General features: G+C 33.9%; 1 protein-coding gene across 2 annotated transcripts in view; it reads left to right on the forward strand.

Annotated features, from left to right (window-relative positions):
* LOC140441221 (ornithine decarboxylase 1-like) overlaps positions 1-14,211 on the forward strand; it is a 58,842-nt gene that overhangs the window by 34,582 nt on the left and 10,049 nt on the right. The window contains exons 1-2 of one of the 2 annotated variants that reach the window (XM_072531803.1): positions 3,657-3,837; positions 5,651-5,819. The gene's annotated coding sequence lies outside the window, so the exon portion shown is untranslated. Of the gene's footprint in view, positions 1-3,656; positions 3,838-5,650; positions 5,820-14,211 lie in introns of those variants that run through there. The other variant, XM_072531804.1, reaches the window with a different exon arrangement.

Raw genomic sequence — 14,211 nt, forward strand, 5'->3', positions numbered from 1 at the left:
AGACCAGACACTGTTATTGTAAGTCTTATCTTTATTCATTAGTTAGCGTTTAGGCTACATAAATTTTTATTCTTTTATTAGCGTAATTTTATTCTTTGGTGTATACACACTTTTCTTTGTAATAATTGTTGAGACTGTTAATAGTAATAATTGATCCAAGTTGGTATATATCCTGTCGGTATATAAATTAACAATTTAAATTTGTAGCAACTACGGAGCTACGAATTTTTTTTTGTAGCAGTTTTCCGAATAGACTTCGTTCTATTGTTACACCCTGTATAATTTAGTAAAAAAGATTTCAAAGAAAATAGTTTTATTAAATTTTGTGTAATTTGCAAAATCTTGAAGTTGTAAATAATGTTACATTTACTTCTAATAGGATTACATGATTTAATGTTATCGTACAGGAGGGCCAACGCGATCCTGTATCACATCTGCAGACTATGAACGTGCCTAGCGGCCTAAGCGGCAACGTCGCTTCTCATAAGCACTGTACTGAAATCCTCTCGTGAATTTGTCTATAGATATAAATTATTTGGTATTCGAAGTACATCTTAATTTTCGAAAATAGCTTTCTACGTTTGTTTGTTTATTTCATATTGTTTAAGTTATTGTTTGAGAAAGTATCCAAATACACAAGGCTAAATTTTAGGTACCATTCTATTTTTTGAACATTTTTGAAAACATGCTGTTTAATGATGTAGAAAATTAAAAAAAAAATAGACAAACTAAATTTTCCTTGAAAACCTGGGTTTTCGCATAAACGATGGTTGTATTTGCTTCTAAAAAAGGTAATAAAGTATTTATTTATAACTCGGTAGACCGGTGACACATCAGTGTCATACTGGTATGGGTGCTAGGTCATAGAAGAATACATGAAAGATAAGAGAAAGAAAGAAAGAGCTGATGAACTTGTCAGAAGAGGATCAGCTACAAAATACTCGTACTTCGTTCCAGAGGACCGGAAAAAAAGCTTGGATTCGAACGCAACGTAACTCTCAGTAACATTCGCCAGTCAATCAAAAGTCATGTATAATGAGGTTTCATCACGGATACTTAAGCTGCAGACTGTAACAAAGAACCTGAAACAGTCAACCATACCGTGCATGACAAGCAGCAACTATTTTTTGGGGATTACCAAGTGACCCCAAAAGCATATGGCACCAATCCACTGGATCTGTACAAGCTGGAACAAAGTCCCAGAATTCTGGAATGAGTTTCATGAATAAATGGAATATGTACAATAAACCAGTTGGCTGCAGTTTATAATAGACGGCTAAAAAAGTCTCGTCTGACAGATGTAGGGTTAGTTTATGGATATTATTGGTAAACAAGAGATGAAAATTACTTATTTCAAAAAGGGTGCCCGTTGTTGATCTCGGATAAGAAATAAAGCTAATATACTGAATAGATAAAGCAAATAGCAATTGTAGTAATAATAATGATGGTGGCGATGTTGGCATTTGAACGTATAACGAGTCATAGATAGAACTCATTCTGAAAGTATTGAAAAGTTAAAAGCTTCTCGGTTTGATACAAATAAAAAAAAAATTTTTGTTTGACCGGCCAGATTATCATTTGCCTGGAACGTAAAGAAAACGTATGACTACAATGTATTAAACCTTTTGACAACTTATGTCTTCTTCCTTTGAATCTCTGCGTTGATCATGTCAAAGAAATTTTATTGGAAATTTGAAATCTTATTAGTTATCATTTTTAAATAAAATAAAGTTTAGCGTATGATATGTGTCATAGTTTATAACTATGAACAATATTATCTGAATACATCCGTTATCGTTTTAATCAATAAAATGTATTCAACATTCCATTGCATAAAGTGAATTTTGTTTGTGACTTCAAATATGTAATACTATTACGTATCTAATTCATAACATTGATAAAAAATAAAAATAAAAAATAGCGATAATGTGATAGAGCTATAATGTTAATAATTACGGATTCGTACATACCATTGCACCAGCTTTTCTCTCGATATCGGCATTAGTCTATTTTAATTTTTTTTTTACTTCAGACTTTATTTAATGCAAAAGGTGGCACGAAATTTCTGTGTAAAACTGGATAACTGAATGTTTTTCAAAACTGTCTGCATAATGCAGCCTTAGCGTAAAAGTACGACTGTTTTCCCATCGGTTTCGCCATTCCCCTTAAAGATCGCTATATTAACCTTGGGCTATGCACCCCTTGAACTCGATGGTGTTAACACGTTGAGGTTGGGGGAGGCGGTATTCCTTACAGTACATAGCCGTCTTCGGTATACGCTGTTGTTTATTATAAGGTAGTTGTCTCCACCCGATTTTTGCTCTTGCAGGAGGTTTACTTCTCAGGTATTGAGCTTTAAGTGATAGGGATACGGTAGGAATGTTAGGAAGGGTATAAGGAAAATATTTTTTTCTGATTGTATTCGGAATTAGGGACTGACGAGTCTTTGGATACCCAGGTCGTTGACCACTTGGTGACTGTGACTTGTGTCACAGACTTGAGCGGTAACAGAGTGGGCCTTCAAATTTTCGGCAGATATTGGTACAATGAGGTGGGTTTTTTTTTTAAGGAATGCGCAGCTATTCAGTGCACGGCGGCCGAGCCCGGGTCACCAGCACTGGAAGCTAGTTGGACTGTTATTGGTTTCATCGGTCGTACTACCCTTACATTTTTAGAGACACAGACCAATTAATCGGCCAATCTACCACGTCGACGTTATTTCACAGCCCAGGAAAGGGACTTCAAGCACCTAAATAAAAGCACTACGGTGTGATTGAGGAGAAATTGGTGATCTAAATCATATTTTTGTTGGTTGCGCTCTGAGAAATAGCCAGCTGTAACCACACAATTCAACCAATTTTTCTTAATCATTTTAGAAGATCCTGAGATCTCAAAGCGTCAACTAACACGTACACGGAAGAAATTTTAGCTAGCCGAGAAAAAAGAAACCTCCAACATCTTAAAGGTTAATGCTAGTAAATATCGCACTGTTTGTCCGGTGGGGTAACTGCGCCACCTAGGGAAAGAAATCTGAACTAGCAAAATGTAGGGAAATGTAACTTATTCTTTAAAATACTCGCAGTAAATTTCCGCGTTTTTTATTGAAATTGGCAATTCATCGTCTTACAAACTATTAAGTAATTTAAAAAAATATTTATAATAATAGAAAATAGTAAATCGAAAACAACTTCGAAAAATAATTTAGAAGTCTTCTGCAGGTGCAGGATCGCGTGGCATCTACTAAGTCAATAATAATGGGGATGATTTGCTCATATATATATATATATATATATATATATATATATATATATATATATATATATATATATTCAATGTTAGAATTATTTAATGAGTGTATAGTAAATACTTGACAAATATATCTTTTGCCAATCCACTCCAAATTCTTTTTTTAATTTTTTTTTGAGTGTCTGGTCTCCCCACTTTACAGCACGTATTTTTTTTTATCAAGTACTGAAATTTTTTTCCTTGAATATCATTAAATTGATAGCTGTTTCATCATGCACATATTTCAAAATATGAGATTAATTGATTGAATAATCAAATTGTTAAACACTCCTTCTACAACACATGCTTATACGCCGAAGCATCGTACATTTGGAGGGGATAGCTGATATATCTTTCCGAACCACACTGACTAAAGTCTTAAATACTTCCCATCGGTTGGCTCGCGCGTTTTGTTTGAGTTTTCCAAAGTTTTTAGTGTTCTTTTTTAATACCGGTGGCTAGATGACCCGCTGGTAGTTCACAAATTTATCCAAAAAAATTTTCATGTGTTCATATGTTATAAACAAAGTCCCATTTACCCACGGACTTCAGGTAATCACATTATTATTTTAATAAATGTTATTTTTTGACATATTTATTTGATTTAATGCATAAAGTAGATTCGACAGTAACTATTCCCTTTATTTTTAATTTGAACAGGAATTTCAATAATGTTTTAGAGAGGCTTCTTAAGATTTTGCATTCGGCATTATCTTCATCAGTATGATCATATTTAGAAATAGATTCTTTAAATTCGGGCAAGTTATAATCCAAATAGTAGAATTGGGACAGAACAGTTTGGGAAAGAATTTTATTCATAATTCTAGATTCAAATTTCTGCTGTACAAAATGAACTCTACCTTCAATAATACGTTTCTGATTGTACTATATATATATATATATATATATATATATATATATATATATATATATATATATATATATATATATATATTAATATATAAATTTGCTGGATAATAAAAAAGGGTCTCACTTATCCTGCGCTATTAATGACCGCAATTAGTTTATATATATATATATATATATATATATATATATATATATATATATGTTTTTTCATATTGTTCTTTTTATATGAACTGATGATGCTTTCTGATTAAGAAAGCGAAACGTCTTCAATAAATAGATGAAGTAGCCATCAACTTTGTCTTTTTTCTCCACTTTTTGACCGAAAAAAACCCACCACTCTTCTGAGTGATCCTTAATTTATATTGGATTGACGGTCGTACTCCTTTTCTCGATATATATATATATATATAAATATATATATATATATATATATATATATATATATATATATATATATATATATATATATATGTATATATATGTATCTGTCTTGTTATTTCTTTTAACTCATGAATAAGCATGTTTCTGTTGGTCAATCTTTATCTTTCTATCTTTTCTTGGATAATAAGTCTTTCCATGTTTTCTGTGTCAGTTCTCATAACATGTCCAAAATATTTTAATTGTTGGACATAAACTTTGCTGGAGAGCCGTTTTGCTGTCCTGAGGAACAAGCTCTTGCTTGGAATTAGTAGAGCGGCTAGATTGCTAGTCACTCCTATCAATTTCCACCTCTATTGTAATAATTATGTTTAGTGTCTATCCGTAACTATCTTGATACGTCAAACTCTTATTCTACCTACGTATGGTCCGCAATGCTGCAATTCGTTGTTTAATTTATCTTGTGTTTGTTTTGCTTTGTTAAAAATCGTTCATAAAATAATCTACGTAAATAGATACTTGTCGGTAATTAACATTGTTATGATCATACGGAACAGATATTTTTATGTAATACATATTATGTTATCAGTTAATATTTGAGTATCTAATAATTTTAATAATTAAAATAAGTTGATATCGCATATCATAATCTCGTTCATCCTAAAAAGAACAGTGAAATTAAAAGCATTTGAAAGTTTCACTGGAAAACATTGTTTAATTTGGGATTTGGAATACCATCTAAAATTAAATTAGATCCTGTACAGTATACCCAAAAATCATTGAAAGATATATTGTTAAATCAACAGTAGGTAAAGAAGAGAATTATACGACGAAAAGGAACTGAGGGAGATTCGAGAAACGAATGCAATAAAGCAAGATAGTACAGATAAAAGATAGCTAAACATATAAAAGAAAATAGCACATAATCACATAAAATAACAGTATAAAGATATAGGTATTACCTAAAAAAATCTAAAATATGCCCAACTTGTACTATATTGTTTTTTTTTTTGTAAAATTTCAATACTAAAATGCAAGCAAATTACCAATTGGATTTTTATCAATAAACATTTTTGGTATTTTTTTAACTGAATTAATTTTTTTATATTATTTTCAGGGTCGTAATTTGGACGAAGCTAGCCCAGATACTAGCAGCCTTCTTTTACCCTACAACTGGAAAATTTTCCTAAACGGCGAACCGCCTTGGCAGTGCTGACAAAAATCTAGGAGATACTAAGTCACACTTACCTTAATAAACCTGTGTGAATCTGAGCACAGGCTGCCTCGTAAGTATCTTGCGTTTAATTATTTTTCTCCTTATATACTTCAGTTTTTAGTAGATATTAGTGAAATATCTGTATTATAGCATACTTATAAATTAGTACTGCTTGTCAAAAATACCTTGAGACTTTTTCTTGTAAATGTAATATAAAATAATGTACAATTAAATCTAGAGCTGGTTCCTTTTCCATAAAATAACGCTCGAAAGAAATAATGTGTTCGCAATATTTTTCCACTCCTTGAGAAAATTTGGAGAACAACTCACAATATTTTTGAGTATGTTGAAATTTAAAGTCACACTAATTCAATTAAATTTAAGTCTTAAGACAGAGTGACCTGCGTCATTCATATCTGATCTATCTCACACGATTTATATTTGGGTTTGTGAATTTTTATTAGACTGTATAATTCTGCCTTGATTATTTCTTCTGAAAACGGAATGTTTAGCTGTTTTAACCAATTATTTTCGTCTTTTCTACACCCCATAGTGGGACATTTTTTAACTTGGACATTGTGATATGGTGCATTGTCTATAACTAATACACTACGGGCTGGTATGCTAGAAATAAGTTTTTCATGAATCCATTTTTTATAATTATTATTTTAGTTCATTCCGCTGTGATGATCTCCCGGCTCATTTCGCCGGCGACGTGGACAATAATACTTAGCCTCTGTCCTTTGGATACTGGTTTGTGAAAACCAGTAGCAGAAAAGCTGCACTGAAGGCTCTGAAGTCTACGACTTTGAGTCAATAATAGATTGGAATTGCAAACAGTCCATTTAGCAACTGACGAAGCACCACAAAGTAATTTTTTTATGGTCAGTAGGACAGAGCGGAATTGCTTTTTCTTATTACGCCGTCTCTTTTCGAAGGTTGGCGATCCAAATAGCAATTATAGCTTTGGAAACTGCTGCACGAAAGATTTCTGTGGTGAGCGGTCAAACCATCTTCTCAGGTCTTTCAGCCACGAGTTCTGGCGTCTTCCAACTGATATTTTGCCCTGCACTTTACCTTCCAATATGAGTTGGAGTAATTCATATCTTTCACTTCACAACAAGTGACCCAAGTATTGTATTTCTCTCTCTTTGAATATGCTGAGTAATTCTTTATGCTTACTCATGCGCCCGAAGTACCTCACCATTGGTAATTTTTTGTGTCCATGGAATTCTCAGCCTGCGTCTGTATATGTACATTTCGAAGGCATCTATTTTTTCTGTTTCGGAGTCCATTATCCAACTTTCACAGCCATACAGCAAAACAGAGAAAACGTAACATCTTATCATTCGAATTCTGAGCTCTAGACTAAGGTCTGATCTTGTAAATAATGTTCTCATGTTCATGAGTGTTTTCCTCGTTTTTTCGATTCTTGATAGGATTTCTTTTTTTGGGCTACACTGGTTGTTGATATTAACTCTCAAATATTTTATGGAAGTTACCTTTCTATTAAAGACGCAACCTTGTAGCACTCCTCGTCGGATTCGTATATCTTCGGATGTTGTGTGCTCTATTTCAATAGTTGCCGTTTGGTGCCAATACAGTTCTGAAATAATTAGCAAGTCTTGTTTGTCAATTCCAGTTGTTCTCCGAATTTCGATCATCTTTTGATGGTTAACGCAGTCAAATGCTTTTCGATAATCAATAAAACATGCATATACATCTAGATTCATGTCTCTGCATCGTTGTGTTAACACATTTAAGGCAAAAAGAGCTTCTCGTTTTCCCAATCCATTTCGAAAACGGAGATTGTGACTAAAGAAGATACTACTACTCCTTGTATTAAACATACTAGAAAACCACATAATAGAGAATGTCTAAAACTGAGAAAGGAACTTATTATATTGGAGTGTAGCCTACTGGTTAAAGGCAAACAATAAGCTTATTAAAACCATCTGCTCGCTATGCAAAAAATCAATCAATCAGTTATTATGAGTCCAATCTACTGAAGCTCTTCGAGCTTTAGAAGCTCAAATTTAATGTAATCACAGAAATCCTCACTGGACACTACTCACCAATATTATTTAATTTCCACACATTTAATTAAGTTAATATGGCAGAAATACAGGAAGGGGGCCCATGCACGACATATTTTTTTATCGCTGAAATCACTACTTTGGAACAAAGCACAAACGTTGAGGAAAAATGGTAAAATTAATGCAAATTAGAATTAAACACAATGCAACTAAGTTTCCTTCTTGATTATGGAAAGATTAGAACGATTCAAAAATAGGGCATGCGTTCCTTAACTTAAAACATATTTTAAGTAATTCAGGTTGTGTTGCTGGCTATGATACAATAAATCTTCACACGGAAGTCGTAAAAAGCATAAAAACGTTTGAAGGAGGTTCAACATGATGCATAAATACGTATCATGAGAATTGTTTGGTAATTATGAATACCTCATCCAGAAATGGCGCAAAAATTCGAGAAATCTTTGAGTGGTTCAATATCAAAATACATTGCGATTAGTCAACTAGTCTTCTTTCGACAGAGTACGCCATAGCGAAGATCTCGTCTCCGAAGATCAGTTCACTATTGATTTTCGCTACAAATTCTTTATCTTGCAAAGCCTATTTGAAAGTTCTTCTTCCTCTTTATAATTCTACTTGTTCATTGGTGGATTAATCGCACTATGGAATGTTGCCACTGCATCTTTTGCGCTGTCGTCCGATATTTTTTTACCGATTGGTGATTTTTCTAAAAATGCATCTTCCACCTAATCTAAAACTTTTTATAGTTCTAAAATATTGCCTTCGCCAATAAACAATCTCTTCTGTATCGTTCAATATAGGTATTTCTTTGATTGTCATAGCAAAAACCCATTTCTCTAAGTAATTTGCATAACTTATCTCGGCCAAAGTGAGGAAAATTATTATCTCTTATTGCCTTTAATATTGTATCCAATGTAGAAATCTCCTTGTTTAAATATAACGAATGAACTTTCTATAAAAAGGAACGTTTCTATAACACTCATCAATGTCCATTGGTTGTTTTCCTTCATGTCTTTTTGACTTAGTAATGTTTTCTTGTTTTCTTTGACTTAAAAATCTGTAAATGGTTCTTTCACTAATAACTCTCACACCGGAGCACCTAGTCACTACGTTATTAACCGTTGTTAAAGGTTCTTGATGAACAAGGGAGTCATGAACATTTAACACAATAATTTTTTCTCTCGGAGTTTTTAAGTTAAACAACAACAAATAATTGAAACGATGATGACATTTTAACGCATGGACTGAACTGCTAACTGATAACACGGATGGCATCAAATGTGTCACAACATTCCCTTACTCGGTCGGTAGGTAGGCAGGTACCCCAAAGATGATTTGTCAAATTCATCAGTCATCAATAAAGGATTATCTCCCCTAATGAGACAAAGTATTCTATGAATGTAATAGTATACATATGTCTTATAAATTTAAAAATAGTACTACTATTAAAAGAGAAAGTTGCTTCGTGAAAAAAATAAAGAGTTATTAAAAGTTCCATATCTTGGTCAAAAATTAACATAGAAACATTTACCAAAGCTTAAAATGTTCGTTTTGAGTTGTTCTATAACTTCCATTAGCCAGATTTTCATAGTTTATAGCTTAATTGTGTTTAAATCGCTTATAAAAAAAATTAATTCACCACTTTTTAGTGAGTTTTTTAATGTTTTATAGTTATAACTTTTTTATTAACAAAGATAAAGTAATTTTGACCGATTTCTCGGTCTCAGGGAAACAGAGTGCCCTACTACTCACCAACTCATCCTCCCAAAGCCGTTGGCCAGTAAGTGGGAGATTGCTTATACCGGCAATCATTCGGTTTATCTGTAACACTAGACAAGGGGTCCTTACAGGGTGCTATCAGTCGGGCCAGCTGAACCCTGGTTTTTTATATAGTTGTTACTCCTCTCCCGTCCTCTTTTATCCGGGCTTGGTATAAATCTACTCAGTTCACCCCACACCTAATACAGGCAGAGTTTGATAAAGTTACATATCTCTAATAGTTTAGGAGATACAATCATTTAAATAATTCAATTGTTAACACATTATCTGGAGGGTTTTTAGCCTGGTGGTACCTTGAAAAATCGAATCTACAAAACAAAAAACCAAAAAAAAAAACGAAAAACTTAACCCCCTGGCTCCTATAGTATACAGCATACTTTTAAAACGTTATACAACTATGTACATGATTTCTTATACAATTAATTTGTTTTTTTGTCCATTTGTAATCTTTAGTAAACACATTGTTCGGTTTATTAACACTAAATGAATTGTAGTAGCAATCAAATTGCGCACGATATTTTTGTTTGTAAAAATAAAGGATTTTCGTGAAGTTGTTAATTTAATAAGATGACGCTTACTTGTTTGTTCGTGAAATTGTTTAGACCGACGCTTCTCGTTTCTTGGTAATTTAAAATAGATTTAGAAAATAATGCGCTGATATTCTTATAAAATAAAAATGGTATAAACTAGTTCATTGATAATGATTATTGATAACAGATGTTTATTCCAGGAAGACAGTGAAGTCTTTATCTTCAGAGTTTGGACGTAAGAAATACGCGATGAATTAAACAATTTAATTAAAAAACAGCTGATTATGTTAAAGGTCGTTATTTTTATCGTATGACACAATGAAAATTCCCATTAATGCATTATACAAAACAAGATATCGTCTGCTTAATGTGAAAGTCGATTAATTTCGAAAACACAAATTTTACAGCAAAAAACAAATTTTTTTAAGCGAATATTAAGTGGATTTTTATTACCAAAATAGCATTTATTAATTTGTATTAATGTTTAATGTATTGTATTAATACTTGATAAAAAGTAAGGGAATAAGATTGAGTTTAAAATCTCGTGAACCTGACGCGCTCATTTGGTGACGTCAATCTATGAACAAAATGATGAAATCAGACATCACGCACTTTCAGTGCATTCTCGTAGCAAGATAGAGTTTAACTAGTTTTTGCATTACTGAAATACCTAGTTGAAGTACTATTTTATTATTTATTTGTGACTCTAATATAATGTTTATAATAAATCAAAAATTTTAAAGTTTAAAATCTTGTTGGTAGATCGCTTGGAGTAAGACGCTTTAGCCTTCTGTTTGCCTTGAGCCTTATAAGGTTCTTCGTTAGCCTGTTGGGGTGGTTTTGCAGTCGTTTGTCATATTTTTGGGAGTAACTGGCAATTTCTTTGACAGTTTTCATCTGAAGATCGCGATTTATGAATTCATTGGGCGTGTACCACTGCATTTGTGATAATGCGGAAGGTCATCGATTGGAATCTCTCCAGTATGTCGATATTGGATCTTGACGCAGATCCTTACAGTTGGATCCCATAGCTCCATATCACTGACTTATAGGATTATAGTATACTAGGATTTTATTGAGAAAATTCAGTTGTGATCTTTTTCCTATAAGCCAGTACATTTTACTAAGTTTCAGACCCAACTGTTGTCTTTTCGTGAATATGTGTTTCTTCCACGTTAATCTGCGGTCCAGGTGCATCATCATCATCATTGGCTTTTACAACTCTTCGTGAGTTTTTGCCGCGTTTACTTTTGCCTTCCATTGATTCCGATCCTGTGCTATTATTTCCCATGGTCTTACTTCCATCTTCTCCAGGTCTTCCCTGACTGCATCTTTCCACCTTTTTCTAGGCCTTCCTGTCGATCTTCTACCATCTGGTCTTTCCCAAAACACATTGATAATCAGTCTGTCGTCATCACTCCGTACCACGTGGCCTGCCCATCTTAATCTATTGGCTTTTATGTATCTTACAATGTTTCCTTTCCCGAAGAGAGTCTCTATTTCATTGTTGTATCTGCTCCTCCATTCATTTGTCACGCTGTCCCTGCAAGGACCATATATAATTCGCAGGATTTTGCGTTCCCATACTAATAGCTTATTGATTTCTTTCTTTCTCAATGTCCATGTTTCACTTCCATATGTCACTGCTGGTCGTATTATGGTTTTGTACATTTGGATTTTGGCACGCCTTGAGAGAAGCTTTGACCTCATTAGATGTTGAATGGCAAATAATGATTTATTCCCCGCCAGTATTCGTATTTCAACCTCCCGTTCTCCTGTGTTTTCACTGGTAATTGTTGCTCCTAGCTATTTGAATTCTTTGACCACCTCAAAATTATTATCGTTTATGGTAATGTTTTGTCTTATTCGCTGTCGTTTCTTTTTTGATACGACCATGTATTCGTTTATTTTCAGGCCTACGCTTAGTGTTGCTTCTTCAAAGTTCGATACTATATCCTTAACTTCCAGTGTTGTCTGTGCTACTGCATCTACATCATCTGCAAATGCGAGAATAATCTTTGCTCCTCTGGCAGTTATGTCTGGTTTGACTCTGGTATAGATTTTTCGCATTGCATATTCCAATGCTAGGTTAAATAGTAATGGGGACAGCGGGTCTCCCTGTCTGAGTCCGGTGCTTATGCCGAAAGCCTTTGAAGTTTTGCCTCCTATTCTAATTTGTGCAAAGGAATTGTTGACACACATTCGCGCAATCATGGTCAGCTTCTTTGGTACGCCTAACTCCATCATTGCACTCCACAGTTTTAAGCGATCTATGGAATCATATGCTTGTTTGAAATCTATGAAGATCTGGTGTACTTCTTTATTATATTCCCAATACTTTTCTAGCATTTGTCTGATAGTAAATATTTGGTCGATTGTTGATCTTCTAGGCCTAAAGCCGCATTGGTAATCGCCAATAATTTCCTCTGTATATGGCAGTAATCGTTTTAGTGCAACTGAAGCTAATATCTTATATGTAGTACCGATTAGTGAGATTCCCCTGTAGTTGCCACCTGTATCCTTTCTGCCTTTTTTATGTATTGGCACGATAATACAGCCACTCCATTCTTTTGGCATTATTTCTTGTTCCCAGGCTTCTTTCATTAATTGGTGTATTTTAGTTCTAAGTTCATGCCCTCCTTTTTTAATCAGTTCTGCATCAATATTGTCTAGTCCCGGGGATTTGTCATTTTTTAGGGTTTCTATCGCCGTGATAATTTCTTCCAGGCTTGGCGGGGGTACTTCTATCTCGGCCGTTTGGTACTCACAATTTGCTTTATTTCCATCCGCGTCTACCTGGACATTTAGAAGACTTTCAAAGTATTCAGCCCATCTTTCGATTATTTTATTTATACAGGTGCATACCTAAGTATTTTACATCATCCTTTTGTTGTAGTATTTGGTTATTTAATGAGACGGTTGGGCATGTACCTTTTCGATTAGTGAACGTTATATGTACTGACTTGTTTTTGTTCTGTTCGCCATGTTTGTAACCAAATCTTTATTTTATCGAGATTGGTCTGGAGCAGTTGTGAAGCGATATACGGGTTTGAGTGAAACGCAAGGATTGCTGTGTCGTCTGCGTATGTGGCTGTGACGATGTTTTGACTTGTAGGAAGATCTGCTGTGTAAAGTAGGTAGAGAACAGTTCCAAGGACACTACCCTGGGGTACTCCAGCTTTAATTGGATATAATTTAGTGCACTGATCCTTTACTTTTACAAGGAAATGCCGGTCGGAAAGATATTACTTGAGGATTAGAAAGTAGTTGAGAGGAAGGACTTGTCTTATTTTGTATAGCAGGCCAGTGTGCCAGACTTTATCAAAAGCCTGCGAGATATCCAAAAAGGCTGCAGAGCAGTATTTCTTCTCTTCTAAGGCTTTGTTTATGGAATTGCAGATTCGGTGAATTTGCTCAATGGTAGCATGCTGTTGTCTAAATCCAAACTGGTGGTTGGGTATTAGCTGCTGTTGTACGAGGATTGGCTGTAATCTGTCTAGTAGTAGTTTTTCAAAAACCTTTGACGTCACTGAAAGTAGACTGATAGGTCTGTAGGACATTGCTGGCATTAGCAATAACATCCTCACTTTTATATAAATCAGTGTCACTTCGGTAATTATCACTTCTCTCTTCAACGTTTTCGTCACTTTCTGATGTATAATATTGGTCAGAATCACTGGCTATAAACTCTTTTTTGAAATGGCTCTTGATCTCTACTGTCTCCTACTTTCATTCCTATTTTTCTATTGCTATTAACGTTTTTTTTTTGGTAAAGCAGATGTCTGTTATTACATTTTCTTTTTACCTATGCATTATGTCCAAACATAACATAGTAATATAATAAATCAGGTCTTCGTTTTCGATTTAAAGCACAGATATCTTTCCATTAATTTAATTAATAAATAATTGTTGTACAGCGAATTGGGTGGACACAAGCAAAAATTTGAGTTTTGTTGTCCACCCATTTGGGTAGACATACACATTATTATACATAAAATATATACTTTGGTCACATACTAAGAAACGAGAAATACGAATTGATGCGGCTGGTCATACAAAGAATGGTGGAAGGCAAAAGAGGACCGCGGAGAAGACGCAC

Source organism: Diabrotica undecimpunctata, chromosome 5 (genome assembly GCF_040954645.1).
Source record: "Diabrotica undecimpunctata isolate CICGRU chromosome 5, icDiaUnde3, whole genome shotgun sequence".
Lineage (NCBI taxonomy): Eukaryota > Metazoa > Arthropoda > Insecta > Coleoptera > Chrysomelidae > Diabrotica > Diabrotica undecimpunctata.